The sequence below is a fragment of the Suricata suricatta genome, chromosome 8, assembly GCF_006229205.1.
Source record: "Suricata suricatta isolate VVHF042 chromosome 8, meerkat_22Aug2017_6uvM2_HiC, whole genome shotgun sequence".
Classification (NCBI taxonomy): Eukaryota; Metazoa; Chordata; class Mammalia; order Carnivora; family Herpestidae; genus Suricata; species Suricata suricatta.
This window is the reverse complement of record NC_043707.1, coordinates 68,448,602-68,470,947: the sequence shown is the minus strand read 5'-3', so window position 1 is coordinate 68,470,947 and position 22,346 is coordinate 68,448,602. Positions and strand designations below refer to the sequence as shown.

General features: G+C 43.6%; 1 long non-coding RNA gene across 3 annotated transcripts; it reads left to right on the top strand.

Annotated features, from left to right (window-relative positions):
- The first annotated feature begins 4,019 nt into the window (after nt 1-4,019).
- On the top strand, nt 4,020-21,737 carry LOC115299530. 3 transcript variants are annotated; one of them, XR_003912218.1, is made up of 6 exons: nt 4,020-4,115; nt 5,793-5,933; nt 6,160-6,302; nt 8,351-8,533; nt 15,303-15,362; nt 21,579-21,737. It is a non-coding gene; the product is annotated as an uncharacterized LOC115299530 (long non-coding RNA). The 3 variants fall into 3 exon arrangements; XR_003912216.1 differs by lacking the exon at nt 21,579-21,737 and adding an exon at nt 16,240-16,430; XR_003912217.1 differs by lacking the exon at nt 21,579-21,737 and having other exon boundaries at nt 15,303-15,496.
- Nucleotides 21,738-22,346: the final 609 nt, after the last annotated feature.

Below are 22,346 nucleotides of genomic sequence, written 5' to 3'. Positions count from 1 at the left end.
CCTCTTTGAAGAAGTGTCTGTTTACGTCTTCTGCCCATTTCTTCACTGGGTTATTTGTTTTGTGGGTGTGAAGTTTGGTGAGTTCCTTGTATATTTTAGATACTAGCCCTTTATCTGATATGTCATTTGCAACTATCTTTTCCCATTCTGTCAGTTGCCTATTAGTTTTCTTGATTGTTTCCTTTGCCTTGCAGAAGCTTTTTATCTTGATGAAGTCCCAAGGGTTCAGTTTTGCTTTCATTTCCCTTGCCTTTGGGGATGTGTCAAGTAGGAGATTGCTGCGGTGGAGGTCTAGGAGGTTTTTTCCTACTTTCTCCTCAAGGGTTTTGATGGTTTCCTGTCTCACATTCAGGTCCTTCAACCATTTTGAGTTAATTTTTGTGTATGGTGTAAGAGACTGGTCTAGTTTCATTCTTCTACATGTTGCTGCCCAGTTCTCCCAGCACCACCTGCTAAAGAGGCAGTCTTTTTTCCACTGGATACTCTTTCCTACTTTGTCGAAAATTAATTGACCATACATTTGTGGGCCCAGCTCAGGGTTCTCTATTCTATTCCATTGGTCTATGTGTCTGTTTTTGTGCCAATACCATACTGTCTTGATGATGACAGCTTTGTAGTAGAGGCTAAAGTCTGGGATTGTGATGCCTCCCATTTTGGTTTTCTTCTTCAATATAACTTTGGTTATTCAGGGTCTTTTGTGGTTCCATACGAATTTGAGGATAGTTTGTTCTAGCTTTGAGAAGAATGTTGGTGCAATTTTGATGAGGATTGCATTGAATGTATAGATTGCTTTGGGTAGTAATGACATTTTCACAATGTTTATTCTTCCAATCCATGAACAGGGAATGTTTTTCCATTTCTTGGTGTCTTCAATCTCTTTCATAAGTTTTCTATAGTTTTCATCATATAGGTCTTTTACATCCTTGGTTAGGTTTACTCCTAGGTATTTGATAGTTTTTCTTGCAATCGTGAATGGGATCAGTTTCTTGATTTCTCTTTCGGCTGCATTTTTTTAATGGTTACATATTTCAAGGTCTTTGAAGTAAAGACATGCTCCGGAAAGGGTCATGCTTATCAGGACAGGTGTAAATAACAGGAATTATCAAGTCATTACAAGAGAGGGATTCCCTAATAATAGTCTGGCTCCAAGCATGAGATGAGTCTGAAGAATTCTATGAGGAGATTTACATTTCTTAAGGCTCCTCATCAGTTATGCATGGGCAAGATGCTTGTCCTTTAATAAGCGAATCTTTTGGCTGACGATTGCGTTTACTCCCAATAGCAGACAAAGAGCTAGAAAGCAAAGTAAGGGGAGGACTGGAGCCACTGACCCAAGTTGATTCAAAGCCTAAAAGTATATGCCTCTTTGCAAAGAAAATCATAGACAGGATGAATATAAGCCACATGTGCGGCCCAGGAAGCCAAATGTTGTTTCACAGTCTCTCGACTTGTTCCACGACTTCCCAAATAGTTCTGTGCCCCAGAGGCAGAGCCATCAACTGGTCACTTATATAGATTCTCCTGTGCCCCGGAGACCTAGCTATCAACCGTCACTATGCGGGAGGTTTTTTGGCCTACTGGGCCCCAACACATGATCTCATAGTTTGTGAGTTTGAGCCCATATTGGACTCTGTACTAACAGCAAAAGGTGTCCTGGCGATTTTTTCTCCCTCTCTCTCTGCCCCTCCCCCACTTATGTTCTATCCTCCTCTCTCAAAAGTAAATAAAAATTAAAAAAAGAATATTCTCTGTATCTGTTTCCCTCTGGCCATAATTCTGTTCTTGAATGACATACAGAGCAAAGCTACTTTCTTTCCCTCATGACAACCATTCCAATGTAACATGCCAGAAGAGGGGAGCGAGAGAATCTTAAGCAGGCTTCATGTTTAGTGCAGAGACCAATGCGGGGCTCAGTCTCACAACTGTGAGATCATGACCTGAGCCAAAATCAAGAGTCTGACACTCAACTGTCTAAACCATACAGGCACCCCTCCCTTAGTATGTTTAGTAGATGCATTTCACTGTTAGCTTCCTTTTACAGGTTATAGTCTTTGTTCACTCTCCTCCCTCCACCAACACTTCTTTAACCATCAATGACCAATTATGACAAAACTCACCAAAGAGCTCTCTTTACAGACACAATAATTCCTTCAGAATCGTTTTCACTTGTGTTATCAGAATTTTATTTTTGAGAGTTACTTACCTCTCATGGTGGATCTTTCAATTATACCTGTGAGATTTTCTTTTTCTTTTACAGAAATTTTCTGGATGTTATCTTAAGAGTTTTGAGACCATATCAGAAGCAGCCAAGAGGTCTTTTTCAGAAATTTTGGCCTCTCTAATGAGAATCTACTCCATTTCCAGTATTCCCCAATGAATTCTCCCACTTGGTTAGTGTTATGGATTGAATTATGTCCTTCAAAAAGGATACGTTGAAGCCCTAATCCCCAGTCCCTCTGGGTGTAACCTTTTTTGGATATATGGTGTTTGTGAGGTAATCAATTAAAAGGAGACCATAATCCAATAATAATTATATCTTTATCTCCAATAAATAGAAGTTTGGACACAGAAATAGACACACCACAAGAAGAATGCCATATGAACATGAATGCAGAGATGGGGTGATGCATCTGCAAGTCAGTGAACACCAAAGATTGAGGGCAAATCCTAGAAGCTAAGAGAGACACGTGGAACAGGTTCTTCCTCCCAGGCTTCAGAAGGAACCAACCCTGCTGATGTCTTGATCTTGGATGTTTAGAGCCTAGAACTCTGCTGTGTAAGTCACCCAACTTTGTGATACTTTGTTATAGCTGCTCTAGCAAACTAATACAGTCAGAATTAGTACAAAGATGTGAGAGTTTGCCCACTGATTCTAATGTGACACTACCCCATTTCCCTTGGTTCTGTCTGCTCTAGTTCACCCCATCAGAGCCCATTGTTTTTCCACTCAAGATTCTCAGACTTGAGACCTAACCTCCAGATATTTTCATTTCACTAACTGTAAGGTGGAGCATAGGACTCTGATTTTTATTAAGCCTTATAGACAATTCTGGAATGAGAAGTAGGAAGGACTTAACTGACTTTGTGTAGTTTAATCCCTTCCCTGACCCCAGGGCCTTAGCACATTTGAAAACTGATGTCTCTACTTCTGCTGCTAAGCTCAGCCAGGATCCAATGCCCCTAGTGGTAGCCAGGAGGATCTTGTGGTGCCTGATGTTCCTCAGGAGCCCATTCTCAAGACCAGGTCTAGGCCAGGGTCTGCTCTCCCTCATATCCTTGTTAGCCCTCCCCCTGAGAAGAGCCCCAAACCCTAGACCCCAGCCTGGTGGCTCGGGCACTAAACTCTGAGGACAGATCCTCCAAATGACTGACTAATCATTCTCTTGCTTCTTGGGCACCTCCTACCATCAATTTCCAACCATGCTCTGGTCATTTTGGGGAACCGGCATGGGAAAATTTGGGGAACCAAACTGAGAAATGTTCTCAGTGACTGGTACCTGACTTATGAAGGGCTCTTCCCTGCCCTCCAGACACAGGATGTACCAACCTGGTTGCATCTCCATCACAAGCTCAGCAACTATTTGATTAGCACAGTGTGCTAGACCTTGTTCTAACACATCCCTCTGGCTTCCGTGTTAGGCACACAATCTAATGAGGGATACAAACAGGTACATGGATGCACATTGCCTATGAATACAGGGTTCTAGGGGCACGCGGTGGAGTACCTGACCAGGGCCTGGAGGGTTCAGAGGTAGGAAAAGCAGCTTGAAGAAGCTCCCATTTAAAACCAAGACCAAAAACTATATCTATATCCATGTCTATATCTATATATACACACATATATATACACACTAATATATTATTATTAATAACATGCATTAATATAATGTTAAGTATATGATAATATACTATTGATATATCACCAATATATTCACTATTATAATTAATAACTATTAACCCTGTTTACAAGGTTGGGAGGAGGGAGAGACCTTCAGGCTCAATAGCCAGAAAAAGCATGACGGTTTCTGGTAAGAGCAAGAAGCTGATGGGGTAGCTGGAAGCAAAGGATTTTCATCCCCATCCTGTTTCACAGGAGAATCTTCCCTAGAAGAGAGGTAAGACAGACAGATTACTCACATCAGCCATATTTGAGAACATGCCCCCCGATCCAGCAAAGCATCCCAACAGGCGAAAGCGTGTGGGTGGACCTCAACTGACCCTCAGCTCATCTGTCCCTCGTTCAGTCTCTGACTCTACCCTCTACTGCTCTCTTCATCTTTCTGATTTAATTTCTCTTCCACGCAATTCAACCAGCCACACAAGCCACACAATCCATTATTGTGCAGGGCCTGCAGTTTTTCAGACTTTAGTATGCGGCCTCTTCAACCTCCTATAGCTAAAATCTAAGGGATAGAACTTTGGCCAGAACCCTGCACCGCCCTTCCCCCATCCCTAACCATTCTGGATGGTCCTTACAGGCAGCCTACAAAAAAATTAATTCCTGGCTGAAATTAAATGACAAGAAGTTTCTACTGATCTAGATTTGACACAAAGAACTCAAGAACTTGAGACACTGACCAGAAGACTGGGCTTAAAAGACTCTCCCCCAGTTCTAAGTATTTGAACTTACCTATGATGCAAGTCCTAACCCAGACAGTTTTGGACAGATGCACTCTTGAAATGTGGGATTATCCCTTCCTATTTAAGGGATTACCAATCAGCACAACATGGCAGCTAATATGTAAAGCAAATGGTAAAAAGGAAAGGCAATCATTTCCTCACTAAATGAAAGAAGAGATATGAATTTGAGGAACATGATCTGGCACTGATTGAAAGTAAATTACCAGCTGATTAGATGGCTGTAAATACAGGGAGAGAAGCCTCAACAGGCAGCTGGATTGCATACGGAAGAGGGAAATTAGTGAGGGCACAGGAGGTGTTGAGCACAGACAGGGCTCAGCAAAGAGAAATAATGGCCACTCTGTTCTGCCAAGATTATAGAGGCAGGAAGGGATCAGCAGGAAATGTTCTGGAACCAGCGCGAAAGGGTAGCCCCCCACCTCCCACTGCACTCTCCCTGCCCCATATTCCTAATGAGCCCAAAAGGGTTCAACAGTCAAACCCATACCCAGCAGCAGCAAGGGCAGCTGTTTGTTACTGCAACACAGGAAGCATCAATGACTTCTGTTCAGAGAGGAAGACCTGTCTTAGGTTAGATGCATTCTTGGAGCTTCTCCCTTGCTACCGGGAAAGCTACTCTCCTAAAAGCCTCATCTCTCCCATCCCTGCAGCCTACAGTGAAGTCCATGCAGACATCAGTGGAGGATCCCATTTCCCAGACAGCTTGCTCCTGCAGAGAGCAAGCACTGAAAGAAGCAGCCCCTATGAACTGAGAGCTCTCTGCAGTCAGAACAAGGAAGGACAGAGTCATGCAACTAGGAAACCGGGGCTCTCCTGTGCGTACCAACAAATATCCCCTCTTCCTCTGGCAAATGGAAGAAGTGTCTGGCCAGCCTAGGAGGAGGCAATTGGGGCAGAAATGGTTGGGGGCAAGGAGACTGACCGTAATTTTTGCATTAGTGATGGAGGTGAGTTCAGCAAAGAACAGACAATGGATGCCATAGTCCCCTGGGTATTACTGCTTCCATAGTCCTGAGCCCAGCCTTACAAGCTTCTGTAATCCCTAAGCAAGGCAGCTGTGTGCTCCTGTTGTCGAGGAGAGAATACTGGAAGAATATATAGCTCCTGGGTTAGCTCAGCAACACTCCACCCTCGTTCTCCTTGTATTCCAGAACTCAGGCCCTGGATATGCTGTCACATAGTTCCCTGGATGGAACTACTGAGCGACATGGGACCCAGTGACCACATCAGTTATAGTTTGCATGTCGAAAGGACCATCCCACTGTGACATGGCAGAAGACATAAGAGGGTAGGTAAGTAATACAGAATAAAGACAACTGGGAGTGGGGGAAGAACGTGGCAAAGAGGTTTCAAAGCTTCAGTAAAGTCACTTCTTTGGCCAGATCCAACTAAGGATATCGCTGGTTCCCCAAGATGGAGGCATTTTAGGTTACAACACACTGTATGTTTCTTGAAGCTTAATGTGTGGATATCACATTTAGATGCTGTTGGTACAACTAACTGTTTGACTGGATACAGTTCTCATTCCAGGGGGAGTTAGTCATTCTCAAGACATCTTCCAATTGCCTCTACACAACTCAGAATTAAAGAACCCCTCAAAGCACTAGAGGTGCACTAAACAGTCATTGTCAAGATTATGGTGTTCTGAAGGCAAATTCCAGGTAAGTGGTCCCTTTTATCAAATGTGTCCTTGCAGCTCTCTGGATGAGACATCCATTACAAAGGCCAGTATTGATCAGATCACCAGGGGGACTCACACAGCTTACACCAGCCAAGGAAAATTTCAGAGATTCTGTGAATTTGTCTGGGGCCAAACTGTGAGATCACGACCTGAGCCGAAGTCAGATGCTTAACCAACTAAGCTACCCAAGTGCCCTAAGAAGCAGTCACTCTAGATTTATTAGGATGTGAATGAAATGATGAAGTACCCTCCCCACACACCTGAGTACACAAGTATGAGAAGAACCTGCCATGTGTGGAGGGATTTTTAAAATTCTCATAGCCACGCTGCTTGAGGGGCCCGGCGCCCTCTGAGAACATGCTGGGGGGATTTATGAGAGCCAGGAAAGATCCCCTTCTGTGAGGACAGAGCGTGTACTTTAGCACATTGGGGGACACTCATGCCCCAGCTAAACCAGTGGCTCTGGGCCTCGGGGAACCCACACCAGGGACCCCAGCTCTGAGGGCTGAGGGCCTGCCCCAGGGTTCTCTAACGCCACTCTGTACCGCCCCTTTCCCACTCACTCTCACGTAAATACATGCACAGGTCTGGAGATGAAGGGTCAGCTCCTTCCCACCAATGCACCAGTCTGTGTTTCTGCCCTCACCGTTGTGCCTTCCAACCCCTGACAGGGGGCAGGAAGGGAGCCTAAGGACAAAGCAACGTGACTAAGTGTGGACGCAGCTGGAAGCCAGGCTCCTCTGAGCAGCTGGAAAGAGGGCTATCACCCCATCTCTGGGAAAAGAGACGGAGGCCAGCCTGACAGACAGAGGTGAGATAGGTAGCTGTCCACCCATCAGAAAGTAAAGTGACAGTTAATAAGACCAAGGCCAGCCCGAAGAGCCACTGGCCGGGAAGGCAGAGCACGCAGATCTGCATCTGAGGACAGAAATGACCCATTTCCTGATCCCGGCTCCAGAGACAACCTTAACTGTCCAGGGACACTGCTGGCTGGCTCTGCAGACCCCTGCGGGACCCAGGTCTCCGAGTTTCCCAGCGTTGGTTCATCTGTGCCTGGTGTATCTTCTCTGGGTCAGAACTGACGGGAGCTAATTACTGCTGAAGCAGAGACTCCAGTTCATTTCTGTTCACCTCATTATTCGTTCGGCTTTTGGGCCAAAGCCAAACCACAAACATGAACATTCCCCCTGCGGAGCAGACACACGCAGACACTTGGAAGCCCGCCCACATGCGCCACACTCCCAGGCATGCACACGTTTACACAGACACATATACACCCACACACGTGCACACGCATACTCACCCATCCACGTCCTCACGCATGCACACGTGTCATCCACACGTACACTTACCTGCCGGTGCCTACCCGCACTCACGCACATGGGCACACACATCCGCTTCGGCCCCGGTTCAGCTATGCAAGTTCTCTGTCTTCGGGGACCAGGATGACTTCGAACCTGAGATTTTTCTCCTCCTGTCCTCCTGTTCCCCCGACCGCCTGGGCACCCACGCCAGCGCTCTGGAATTCATCACTACATCTTAGGCCATTTCCAGCCATCGTCAGGGCGTGGCTTGCAACCTTCTGTGTCAATGAAAATTAACTGTTCCAGGGACCAGCAGGACTTGGATTTTCAACAGTCCCGCTGTCTGTGTGTGGAACCAGGCTGGGCTCCAGGCGAGACGGGGAAGCCCTCTAGTGGCCATGGCTGATGTGACAATAGGCTTTGCGGGCTCAGGGATGCTGCAGGAACAGGTCTGCTCTTCTTGAAGACACAGGAAGGAAACCACAGTTATACAATCTTTACAGCCTAATTCCTCCCTCTCTGTTGCCCCTAGATCCTTCTAGTCACCAGGTCCTATCACACTTCCCTTCCCAACAGCTGTCTGCATTGCCCCACCTTAGCTCACCCTTATCTGCATAGTTGGGCTGCAGTGGTCCATTGCCTGACCTCTGTGTCCTGTCCATTATGGACCTTGGTGCCAAATTCATTGCCACTCATTGTTGGTCTTTTATGTTCTCTTTCTAAGACTTCCAGGCTTCCCCATCGTCTATCATGGCAATCCTCAAAAGGGAGACACCCTTCCTGGGGAGGCATCTGACTGTCTCAGGACAAAGTGAGCAGCGTTTCCCACACACGGGCTGGAGATGTTGGTGCTCTTCCTAGCCCGTGCTCATGTTGAACCACTTTTATCACGGGGCCGTTCCTCAAGGTATCCTACCAGTCAAACGTAGGGGGCTGGGGATGGAGAACCACATGTTCTCCGGGGTAAAGGTCAAACATCTGAGCCCTCCACAATGTGTCTTCAAATTTCCTTTCTAGCCTTACTGTTACAGTGTAATGTTGAGGTTAAGGACTAGAATCAGACCGTCTGGGTTAGAACCCCAGGTCTACAACTTTTCAGCTGTGTACCTGGATGGAAGGTCCTGAGTTCGTAGCTTCTTGACAATGCTGTTGACTTTTGATGAGGTAGCCCGTGTATCAGACCTAGCCGGAGCTTGCCCACAGCTGTTATTATTCCTCCTCTGTTAACAAGACAACTGGTTTGTGCACAGGTCAGGCACATGCTTGCACTTTCCATCTCTGCACTTTGGCTCTTGACACTTTATTTGCTTGGAATGTCCTCTCCCTCTTCTCTAATGTTGAGACCTCACCTGTTTCGCTGAAGCCAGCTCAAATTGTTTCACCTGCTCAGGAGACTGAGCTAAGAATACTGGGCTTATAACCTCACACATATTCTGATGTGAGATGAAACAAAGACTTGGGGACAGTGTACCCTATAAACATATATGTGTGTAGGAGATACATGTGTGGGATAGTTTACTGTTTTTCAATCATTCTGAAAAATTAGAGCCTTGTAGTGTGTATTCATGTGTTACTGGAATAATTATTTAAATTTTTTAACATTTTACTTCCCTGCCTAACTAGATTATAAATACATGAGGGTGAGAGCTGTTTTATGCTTACATTCTGCGTGAACATATCTTACATGATATTTTCACTATATTAGGTACTTAGTACTCATTTAATTAAGAAGTGACTGTATCTTTTATAATTGGAGTAACATATGTTTTTGTCCCTTAAAGCAAATTTTCATTCATTATTTTATGACTTTTGATTCTCTAACTTCTACAACATCCCTGAAAGAAAAGCAAAGCTAAGGCCTGTTTTGTAGGGACTTCCTTATTGGACATTGTGCAAACACGTTGTGTTATTTATATGTGTTAATTACATCACAATAACAGGCTCCAAATGGAAAGGCATCTGGGTTAAGAAGGGCAGAGGGTGAATTTTGTAAAGTATGCCTATATCATGTTTATTTGGAAATCATGGAAATCAAACTGAGCACTTGGGTAGACCCAGACCTCAGGTTTTTTAAATTAGAGAGATCTGTAATTGCCCACCCCTTTCTGGACCAGACCCTCAATTCCCATTCAAACTCAGCATGAAGCATTTTCTTGAAGAATCAGAGAAAGGAGACCTAAATATCACTGCTAAAAAACAGAAGTGGATACTCTTACCATTAAAAAACAGAAGCGAATACCCTTAATATAAATGGTTGAGAAGAGAACTAATAGTTGAATTCAAATTTATGAGACACAGAATATATGAAGAATGCAGCAATCCTTATCATTTTTATGTTATGTTTTTTAAAATGATGTTTAAAATTTTTTTAAATGTATAGCCAGGGTCAAACTTTGTACATTATAGTTATTATCTAATTTCCTCTACTAGGTTTGTTCATGAAATATTGATGTATTTTAATCTATTGTCAAATATCTTTGATGAGGAAAATGTCACAAATTAAATTTATGTTACACATTCAAAAATATGGAATATGGAATTGAGCCTATAAATTAATATTTTGGAGTCTAAAATACTTTCACTGTAAATTTCAAAAATAACTGGTATCCCAATTATTGGGATAACACTGCATACCTATTAGAAGGCTAAAATATAATAAAAAAACAAAATTGACAATACCAAGCATTGACAAAGACACAGAACAATTGTTACTTTCACATGGTGCTGGCTGACTTGCACAATGGTGTAGCTGCTTTAGAAAGCAATTTGGGAGGGGTGCCTGGGTGGGGTAAGTGTCTGACTTTGGCTCAGGTCATGATCTCCTGGTTTGTGAGTTTGAGCCCCACATTAGCTTCTGTGCTGACAGCTCAGAGCCTGGAGCCTATTTCAAATTCTGTGTCTCCCTCCCTCTCTCTCTCTGCCCCTTTCCTGCTTCCCTCTCTCTCACTCTCTCTCTCTCTCTCTCTCTCCCTCTCAAATAAAATAAATATTTAAAATTTTAAAATAAAAAAAGAAAATTTGGTAGTTTCTTATAGAGTTAAACAAATATTAACCATAGGCACTAGGAAACACATGGCTGGGTTTTTACCCCAGAAAACCACACACTTGTGCTCCCACAAAAACCTGTACACTCATGTTTTTAATCAGCAAAGATAAATAACAGATTAAGGGTTTCCAGGAATTGGGGGGGGGGGGCGGGTAGGGGTGGCTGCACAGGTGCAGCATGGGAGATTTGGGGGCAGGCAGAAGCGATGGAAATAGTTTCTGTCCAGATTGTGGTAGCGGTCAGGCGAATCTATGCAGGTTAAAAGTCATGGAACTATATACCCAAAAAGTAAAGTTTACAGTAAGTAAATATAATTGTAAAACCATATTTTTAAAGATAATTCAAAAGCAAAGTTCAGGCGAAAGTGGATGGTGTCAAGGAATTCAATATAAATATATCGATCACTTATTATGTGTAAGGCGCTGCCGGGGCTAGAGGCAAAAAGGAAACCGGAACCTAGTGATGAGGCAGTTTTAGGAGCAGTAGCTTTGAAATCTGCTGGAGCTAAGACAGAACACCTGGTCTGCCTCTTACGAAACGTGTGTGCTTAGGGAGATTGCCTAACATCTCTGAGCTGCAGTTTACAAGGATAATAAAACAGAGTATGGACATGTAAGAGGTTGAAAATGATTATTATTATTACCATAGCGTTGCTGATACTAAAGCTGGTGACACCAATAAAAATGATGGCTCTACCTGCAAAATATCCCCAGCACCTAACCAGTCTCAGCACGTCCCCTGCCACCACCCTGGTCCAAAAGCCACCATCACCTCCTGCTTGCTAACTGCGCTCCCTGCTCCCAACCTACAACCTGTCTCCAACCCAGACACCAGAATGATCTCTCTAAAACGAAAGTCACATCATGTCACTCATCTGCTCAAAACGCTGTTGTGACTCCCCATGGCACTCGGAGTGAAAGGCAAAGTCCTCCCATGTCCTCAGAGACCCTGTGTGATCTGGTGCTACTTGCCTCTCTTATGATACCTTCTACTGCTTTCCCCTCATTCGCTCTTCTTCCACGCGACCTGTTACACGGACTCCAGAGCACAGGGCCTCCATTTACAGCCTGTGTCCTGGCCCTGCCCTCTGCTCGAACATTTCCACATGCCTGCATTGCTCACACCCTTATCTTCTTTGTGACTTTGCTCGAATGTCGCCTTCTCAAAAAAAAAATGTATATCTTAACCACTGTATTTATTTATTTTTTAAGTTTATTTATTTTTGAGAGAGGGAGAGAGAGAGAGAGAAGAGAAAGAGAGAACGAGAAAGAATCCCAAGCAGGCTCTGCACTGTCAGCGTGGAGCTGGACGCAGGGCTCGAACCCATGAGTTGTGAGGTCATGACCTGAGCTGAAATCAAGAGTCAGATGCTTACCTGAGCCGCCCAGGCACCCCCCAACCACTGTATGTAAAATTTCAACCTGTTCCACGTCCCCAGACCTAACAACCCCCCTTGTCTTGCCCTCTTTTCCTTCTCCGCATGCCTTACCCCCTCCTGTATAACACCAAACATTGGCAGATTGTTCTCACATAAATTGCTGGTGGGAGTGTAACTGGTACAACCACTTTGGAAATCTTTTAAAGATTTCAAAATATTTAAGTCTTCCAGATTTAATTAAGGATTTAAAAATCCTTAAATCTTTAAATGTAAAGAGTATCTACTGGAGCTAAAAATACCCTATGCTGCTCCTATGTGTAAATCCAATGGAAAGGAATGCCAAAAGACTCATTTTAAGAATGTTAAAAACAATTTTATTCATAATATCTCTGAACTGGAAACAACTGAAATATCAATCTACAGCACAGTGGCTAAATAAGTTGTGATATTTTCAAGCCATTGGAATAATAACACAGCAATCACAGGTGAGTGACATACCCTTAACAGCACAAATGAATCATTGGCCTAATATTGAGCAAGAGAAATCTGAAGCAAAAGAGAATATTGCATATGATTTATTTGATGTTCAAGAAAGGCAATGACTTTAATGATAAAATCAAAATGGAGCTGCTTATTTCCCTAATGGGGAGGTAATCTAATCTCTCTGAAAACAATGATAATATCCATGTTGCAGGAAGAGGCTAACTGCAGGAAATGTGGGTAAAACAACTAGCACCAGATCCTGGCACAGAGTATTGGCTAAACCAAATGATACTTTGTATTCACGTGTGCTCTTGGTTTACATTAGCTTAGTAATTGACAAGTGAAAGATAGTTTTATGATACTGAACACAAAAGTTTCCGTTATATATGCCATTAGTTCCCTCCCAAAAGCCATTCCCTTTTCCTTCCTTTTCTTTTTTTTTTTTTGTTTTTTTTTGAATGTTTATTTATTGAGAGAGAGAGAGAGAGAGAGAGAGAGAGAGAATGAGCAAGTGGGTGGAGGGGAAGAGAGAGGGAGAATGAGTGAGAATCCTAAGCAGGCTCTGTGCTGTCACCATAGAGCTCAATTTGGGGCTTGATCCCATGAATCATGAGATCATGACCAGAGCCAAAATCAAGAGGTGGACGTTCAACCAACTGACCCATCCTGGCTCCCATCCCTTTTTCTTCTTAATAATAGAATCCATATTTTGTTCAGAGAAGCCATATGCCCAGCCCAGAACGATGAAGTGTGACTAAGCCAGCCATGGAGCTCCCATCCAGACCCACTTTCCCGATTTCCCTTTATGCCTAAGGGTGCCCGTGTGCCCAGTTTGGGCCAATGAGACCTACAGAGAAATTCTGATGGGAAACTGTTTAGAAAAAGGTTGTTTTCCTTACTAAAAGGAGAAAGGCACACACTCTCTCACTGCCCCCACCTCCCGTTTTCTGCCTTTGGATGAATGATGTGTGGAGCTAAGGCAACCATCTTGTGCTCATGACATTCATAGAGAAAAGGACAAATAGCCCTGACATATCAGAATTAGCAATCACTTACCTTCAAAATTTTTGTTCTAAGAAGTAATTATCATTAATATTTAAGCCTTATTATTTAAGCCATTGTTGGTTGAGTATTCTATTATTTCCCACTGAAAACATTCCTGTGATGACCCCCTTCTAGACTTCAAGTGTGCAAAAGAAAATCCTTAAACTGACAATGAGGACATCTTACCTGCTCTCTTTAATTTGCCCAATGTCTGACCACAAGCCATCCCTTTCTTGGTCCTTCCACAGGTCTCCGCCTTGCCAGTTTACTAAACTGCTTCCTCTTTCTAAGGCAAACACCTTCCAATGGCATGTGAACTAATGAGGTCGGTAACGTTCCTTAGGCCTTGAGGCTAAGGAATGAAACTTAAAACATAGGAAACCTCTACTCACTTGCTGAATTTGTTGGAGGGTGGCCACCGCCACACGCAGGTGGTAGCGCACACTCACCTGCATTTGCCCGCAGGCGCCCCATGCCCCACCGCTGTAAATGGAAATGTCTCTTGACTAGGCGGTGGCTCATCCAAACAAGACTCATTTGTGTTTAGCAGGGCATCTAAGTAAATGACATCCCAGAGTCCTCATGAGCCAACACCTCTTTCAGGGCCTGTTTGGGGCCCCAGCAATGTGTTCACACAGTAATAGGCTTTTGCAAAACTTAAAAGTATCAGCCACAATCATCTAAGACCCCTGTCCCTGTCCTCTCCGACATACCCTCCATTATACTTGCCCTTCTGTAGGCTGGTGTTAGAGACCGTGAGTTGTTTGGGGTTCAGCTAAGGGGAAGTTGAGTTGGAGATCCATGGAGTTTGGGTTACGAAGGTTATGTTTATGTGGTTTACTTTCACATCTAGTTGAGTTATTACTAGCTATTCTGGTACAGGAATGGCTTCTGGCATTCTTCCCACTGCCCGCTTTGGCAAGGCCAGCGGCCATATTGCAATATGAACATGACCTGTTGCACTGGGCATTGAAAGTATGTGGGTACTGAAGAAGAAACAAGTTTCCAAAATAATGAAGCAAGAGGCTAGTCTGTGAAAAATTCCACCAATCTTCAGATATATAAAATTATAGGCAGAGGATTTGATTCTCACACATGCCCGATCAAAACAAAAGTTCTGTCCTGCCTGGAGTATACTCAGTAAACACTGTATGCAGTTATAAACTCACAATATTCTTTTATGTAACTCACACAAAAAAATAACATCAGAATTCTTGTGCTTGTAGGGTACAAAATAACATCAGTGTTATGGTGACTATGTTTGTTTAGTCACGTGTTTTAAAAATCCAATATATTGGGTGGCTCGGTTGGTTAAGCATCTAACTTTGGCTCAGGTCATGATCTCATGGTCTGTGAGTTTGAGCCCTGCATCCGGCTCTGTGCTGACAGCTCATATCCTGGAGTCTGCTTCAGATTCTGTGTTTCCCTCTCTCTCTGCCCCGTTCCCACTCACACTCTGACTCTCAAAAACGAATAAATGTTTAAAAAAAAAAAAACCTCTTTTAATCCAATATATTGGATCACATCCTAAAGAGGACAGCAGTTTTAAACAAAATAAGATGAAAAATTACCCATCAATGAAGCACAACAAAATAATGAAATCACTGTACCTATTTATAAACAAAGCAAGGTGTAGTGTTAAGAATAATGTGATTAATGTAGCTTAATGCAATGTAGGGGCTTTTTAATGCAATTTAATCACTCCTCTGCATGCCTTATTTTCAGATACCTTTTATATCCATCCAGAATTGCTGACCATATCAAAATTCAAAAGAAATTCCACAGGTATGTATTTAAGACCGTTCATTCATAAATGCATTATGTAACTTTGCTGGATATTTGTGGTGTAGCCAGCATTTCAAAATTTGAGATTTGCTATAATTTTTTTCATTCTAAGTAAATATTTGTTTTTACACCAATTTTGTATTCCTGTTTTTGCATTTATGTCCTTAAAGAGTGTCTTCTTGAACTGTGAAATGCATACAACCCAGAGAGACTGCTGTGATCAGTAAAGACTGCAAATATTATTTAGCAGTGTGGGTACTTTGAAAGTTCTTTTAATTTCAAGCTTTGAGAGGACAAGAATATTAAATGAGAAAAATTGAACTTACTTTGTAGCATGCCGTCCATAGAATTTGTCAACTGAACGTAACCTGATGTTAAAGAGAACACCCTCTCTTCAGTTTTTCGGGAGGGACTGATAGTCTGGCTCTTACTTACCAAAGTATATCAGAGACTGAGCACCCTAAGAGGAATCTTAAAAAGAAAACAAAAAAATTCTGAGGTTGAGCTTTGAAAATTCAGGACATTTATCCAAGGACTTCTATTGTACTTCAAGAATATAAAAAGTTTTGAGAGAGTGGGAAGAAAGAGGGAAGATGGGCTGGGAAGGATTTCTTGGGGGAAATTTGTGCTGAGAACATCAAGTCCTATTTCACGAGGAAAAGAAGAGAGGGTGGTGTCTGAACCTCCCCGCTCAAGTCTTGGGGGACCTTCAACATGGCCACTTTGAGAGTCAGATATGTGTGGCCTGGAGTTTGAGGAACAGTGAGCTGCCCCTGAAAATATGCAGGGTAGGAGAGGAGAGGGTATGCTGAGTTGGGGGGCGGAGTCAGAGCAAATCACTGCTACATCTGGAAGATGACCTCATCTCCTTTTGCAGCAGGACACAAAGGTGCACAGGATCCCAGACCTGGCCTCCTGAGGCTGATTTTGGATCTGCCTAGAAGACCATCTACAGGGAGCTGTGGGGTTCCAACAGTGTGGAAGAGGGTCCTCCGAGAAGGCGGGGAGTGGCCAGCTAAAGAGGCACCACCCCATCTTCAAAGAAACCACCAGGGGGACCCTACAAGGGTGGGCTTTTTTTTTTTAGTTCATTTTTATTTATTTTGAGAGAGAGAGAAAGCGTGAGCGAGCGGGGGAGGGACAGAGAAAGAGGGAGAGAGAAAATCCCAATGTGAGGCTTGATCTCAAGAACCATGAGATCATGACCTGAGCTGAAATCAGGAGTTAGGACACTTTTAACCACCCAGGAGCGTCAAGAGAGTATCAGCTTTAAACACAAGCCTAACTCAGAACAAAGCTGAATGATGGCAGATACAACGGAAATCAGATTGTTGTCTTCCCTGTCTCTGTGTTCCAGCCTCAGGGTGAATCCAGTGAAGGAAGAGGCGCAAAAGGGAAAATGTAGGCCACGAGCTACTAGTGGGGTGGTCTGACCAAAGGAGATTTGACATTATATAAAATTCATTATTTTAATTATTTACAGGGCTGGGTATTCTAATGGGTGCCTTAGAGTGTGTTTGTGACTTAAAGGACAACAGGACTGACTGTATATTGCCTATGAGTAGATCGTATTTATCTAGGGCAGGGAAAGATTACCACAGACAATAAACTTCATCGGATCAGCAGGAACAAAATAATGCTGTTTTATCACGTCTCACAAGTCAAATCTGTTCAGCACTTTTGCTGCATTAACTTAAGAATAAGCAAATAGAAAATTATAAATAACCTAACGCTATAGTTATGGTATTGATTTCACATCATTTTCTAATCCTTTCTTTAGAGAGCTTTATTGAAATCCATATACAGAAGTGGCCAAATCCACATCTCTGTCTTGTTCTTAATCTGAATCACTCATTCAACAAATATTTAATGAGACTCAACAAGTTCAGCTTCCTGAATGCTACCTTCTGCCTTGCCACTCCCCTCCTCAACCACCTGCTGTGACTCCCCACTGCTTCCCGCAGTGATTGTCCAGGGGATGAACACTCTGGTGGGGAGAGGGGTATCAGCAGGGTTGGGGCTTTAATTCACCCTTACCTCCCTCTCTTTTCATTCTTGGGTGGGGGGTGGGTCTCTCTCTTCCCTTCCAGCCACTGGCCTCACTTCCCTAAAAGCCACTGCAATGCATCAGAGGACTCATGTAAATTGCTCTCAGCAGAGCGCCTATCCTTTGTCCATTGAAATCACTTGGATAAAAAAGAAATAGAATTATATTTCATTTGGATTCAACTTACATTTTCTTTTTATTTATTTATTTTTTTTATTAAGCTGGGAATAAGGTATTCTGTTTTGGCAGCAGCCCAGCGATAATCGTTTTAGCTCAGATGGCTTCTCTAAAGCCATATCCTGGGGAAGAAAAGCTCATGGGGCTTTCATGACAGCCTTTTATCTCTTTCGTGTCTGCCTCTTGCACCTGGCCTGACAGAAGGTTTGGAGGCTTTTGGGGCCAAAGCACTGGTGTTGGGAGAGGCAGGGTGGAGCAGCACTTACAAAGGCCTGACCTGCGCCCGGCTGGTAGGACATCTCTGCCGTTCACACATTTACATGAGCTATTCTTTCGTCTTTTTTAAAAATTTTTAATGTGTACTTATTTTTGAGGGAGAGACTGAGACAGAGCATGAGTGGGGGGAGGAGCAGTGAGAGAGGGAGACACAGAATCTTAAGCAGGCTCCAGGCTGGGAGCGGTCAGCACAAAGCCCAACATGGGGCTTGAACTTATGAACAGTAAGATCATGATCTGAGCTAAAGTCAGACACTTAACTGACTAAGCCACCCAGGAGCCCTTACATCAACTACTCGAGGACAATGAGCCTCTTCACTCTCTCCTCTGTGGTCTCCAGTACACCTTGTTTGGGAAGGCATTAAAATGCATTTTTGTTTTTTGTTTTGAGAGAGAGATAAGGTGCAAGAGTTGGGGGAAAGTGACAGAAGGAGAGAGAGAATCCCAAGCAGGCTCCAAGTGCTGTCAGCACAGAACTCCATGTGGGGCTCAAACCCACGACCCTGGGATCATGACCTGAGTCGGATCAAGAGGCGGGCACTCAAACTTCTGAACCATCCAGGTGCCCCAAGAGTGAATATTTTGAATCAAGTATGATTATGCTGTTGCAGCTTGTTCTATATCCCACTGGAAATGCTAAAAATAACTAATGATGGGAAACACATTCAAAGTCCAGGTGCTGTGAGATAAGATTGACACTTGTATCCATGCTTCCTTTTTTTATGACTTCTTTTATTTTAGTGTTTTTTTATGCTCAATACCACAATTCGTTGCTATGTGCTGGACATTGGGGACTAAAAAAAAAAAATCAACAGAAAGAGGCCAGGGGGAGGGGTCTTTCGGGAGGGGTGTGTGGAGGAATTTATCCTGCCCGTAATCTTCCCCAGCTGCCCCAAAACCACCCAGTTAATACCAGGATGGGGATGATGAGAGTAAATCTTGTGAACAGAGTGCAAAGGCTATTTTCATGAATCTAAACCCTATTCTCAAAACATAAGCTCATGGAAATGCAGCTTCAAGACAAGATTTAGTCCAATCTTCCCATCACATTTTTAAAGCTGTCACAAGAAAAGCTTATGATCTATTAGAGTAGGAAACTGATTTGTGCACAATTAGTTAAGTTACTAGATGGTAACTGCTATAATGGGGTCTTGTGTTTTCCTAATGAACCGGGGTGGGTCGAGAGTGCTCATTTTCTTCTCCTAAATAGCTATCTGGTCCCAAGAGCTAATCCGCTCTCGGATACCCAGTCAGCACCAATGTCTTGATGCTTCCAAGGGGTGTCCTCCTGCGGTCTGACCTCCTGTGTGAGGCCATGAAGAAAGTTTGCCTTGCATCACTGAACTCATTGCCATCTCTTACTAAGTGCCTTCAAGGGAGGTCTTGCCCTGAGCCACCAAAGTTGGCTATGTATGGAAAAGTATCAAGACTTAACAAGACTCCTGGATTTTCTTCTACATAGGACAAAAAAACCCAAAAAATCAAAAAACAAAACAAAAAAGAATGGGTCCCATAAACATATGCTTCACAGAGCTCGTTGACTTTCCTATCAGTATCGCTTCGGGGGCATGTTCTGGATGCCAGCACAGTGCTATGCTGTGGCCATGCTTCGATAAACCAGATGGACGCCCCCTACGCCCTGAGATCTCACGAGATAAGTTATCCCGACACGTTAAGTTTTCTTTTCCCCCTTTTACCAGAAAGACTGAGCCAAGCCGTCTCCTCTTGGAGATGCCCCCGCCCAAACCCTAGTTCACATACATGCAGACAGTGCTGGTCACCTAGATTTCAGCGCATTAAGAAAGAGTATACTTCCCCATGCTATTCTCTTTCACAGCACCCTATTCACTGCCTTTCTGAGACTTATAATCTAAGGATATTTCACTGACCAATTTGTTCCTTGTTCTTTACCTCGCCCTCTCATTAGTATAGAAACTCCATGAAAGCAAGGACTACTTCGTCGTAGTACTAGCTGACTCCTCAGTTCCTAATCAGCCCCTTGCACATTGTAGGTGTTCAACAGTATTTGTAGAATTAATAAATATGTGGAAGAGAAGGAAGGAAGGAAAGAAGGAAGAAAGGAAGGAAGGAAGGGAGGGAAGGAGGGAGGGAGGAAGAGAGGGAAGGAGATAGAAAACAGTCAGCAAAGGTTATGCAAGACCTAAACAAAGATAAGGTCATCTAGTATCTTAGGACTTCACGTATCCATTTATAAGGGGTTACTGGTCTGGGGGGGCAACTTTGACCAGCCTAGAGACCCATAAGCAGCTCTCCCAGACATTCTCTTGGGATGAACAGTGAAATACTTTGGACCCTGCAGACCTTGATCCGCACAGCTGAAAAGGGTCATTATTTCCTGACGTCACTGAGTAGAGAGAGAGGAGCACAAACTTCTGGGCTCTCAGCAGGCAGTCGTATGTGGCGGCCGGGGTGTGTCCTTCAAGACAGAACACAAGCAAGGCTTGCATGGGTCCCACAATGTTTTCCTGTGACCAGGGCGAAAATTCTAATGACATTTCTTGTTTTATAAGACAGTCTTTAAATACATTTTTTTCTAATATTCTTAAATATATTTTTCTAGTTAGCCTTCACATAGATGGAAAACAAGCCTGTTCAGTTGGCTAAGCAAGACTGTGTGTAGAAAATGAGGTCATTGCACGGAAATGCATGTCATCAGAGAAGTGTGATCTCTCAGAACCACAGTGTAGGCCCAGGTTAAGAATGATAGGTACCTGAAGTCATCTATTTATTCCTATTTCCTGCACTTATTAAACATTTATTGAGCACATGTTATACCTCCGTGAATTCATTTATTCAGTGATACATATGGTGGATGAAGCCAAATCGCACAGGTTGGGGACGGATATGGTAATGGCCACTGCTGAAGGCCCTGCCCTGTTCCATGCTGCTGTGTGTTGGTCGTAAGGAGCTTGTCACTCCCACACCCAGAGAGCAGGGTTTCCAAGCCCGCGCCTGTGGGATTACAGTGCTCGTTGGTGCTGTCAAGGATACCAAGACATCATTAAAATTTTTTTACATCAGGGGCACCTGAGTGGCTCAGTAGGTTAAGCATCCAGCTTTGGCTCAGGTCATGATCTTGTGGTTCGTGAGTTCGAGCCCTGCGTTAGGCTCTGTGCTAACAACTCAGAGCCTGGAGCCTGCTTCAGACTCTGTGTCTCCCTCTCTCTCTGCCCTCCCCTCTGTCTCTCAAAACTAAATAAACATTAAAAAAAATTTTTTTATTCTTTTACATCAGAAAGTACAGTGAGTCTAGGGGGCCTGGGTGGTTTAGTCAATTAAGCATGGGACTCTTGGTTTTGGCTCAGGTCATGATCTCGCAGTTTGTGAGCTTGAGTCCCACATCATACTCTGTGCTGACAGTGCAGAGCCTGCTTGGGATTTTTCTCTCTCAAAATAAATAAATAAACATGAAAAAATTTAATAATAAAAAAGAAAATATGGTGGGTCTTGCAGCTTTTTATAAGGCACCATTTATATTTTTAAAAAGCCTGTGAGGTCATTTCCTGGGTAATGCAGTGCAAATGCAAACACTGATAAGCAGCCCAAACTGTAGCCACGCTATGAGAATTTCAGGGCCAGGTTACCATTTTTAGGTCTCTGACAGTCACTTTTGATGCAAATGCTAGAATTCACATTTGTCTGGGTTTCCAGTTTTCTAGCAGGTATAGTACAGAGTTCACCTGTATATCACACAGGGACTTCATGGTCTGGCAGCCTTGCTTGTGAAACAGCAGCAACACAGCTGTCCTGTCCCCAGCTGACCCTCTGGAATCGTGCCATGGAGCAGCCACTGTGGATCACCCTCTGGCATTGACTGATCAGCTGCTTTTCTGTGATCCTGCCTGACCATCAGATATGGAATGTGGCTCACTTACACTATGAGGCATTGAGAGTCCCAAAGGTCTTGGCGTAGAGGATACCCTTGTGTATATTTCTTGACTGGTTTTGTTAGTCTCTGAATTTCTCAATTCTCTTTGCTGAAATAATCTTGCCCTGAGCTCAGAATACTTCAGCTGTACCATTCATAATTTATTTTGTGCTTGTTTCTCTCTGCCAAACTTTGTGGGTTTTTTTTTTAATTGTATAGTGTTTATTCTTGAGAAAGAGAGAGAGACGGAGAATGAGCGGGAGAGGGGCAGAGAGAGGGAGACACAGAATCTGAAGCAGGCTTCAGGCTGCAAGCTGTCAGCACAGAGCCCAACACAGGGCTCGAACTCAGAAACCATGAGATCATGACCTGAGCTAAAATCAGATGCTTAATGACTGAGCCACCCAGGCGCTCCTCTCGGTCTTTGAAGTCAGAAAGATACGTATGGTAAGTAGAATAATGGCTCCACAAAGATGACAATGTTCTAATCCCTGAAATCTGCAATGTGATAGGTCACACAGAAAGTGAGCTGACGTTGCAAATGGAACTAAGGTTGCTGATCAGGTGTAGAGATACGATTAACCTGGACCGTGCA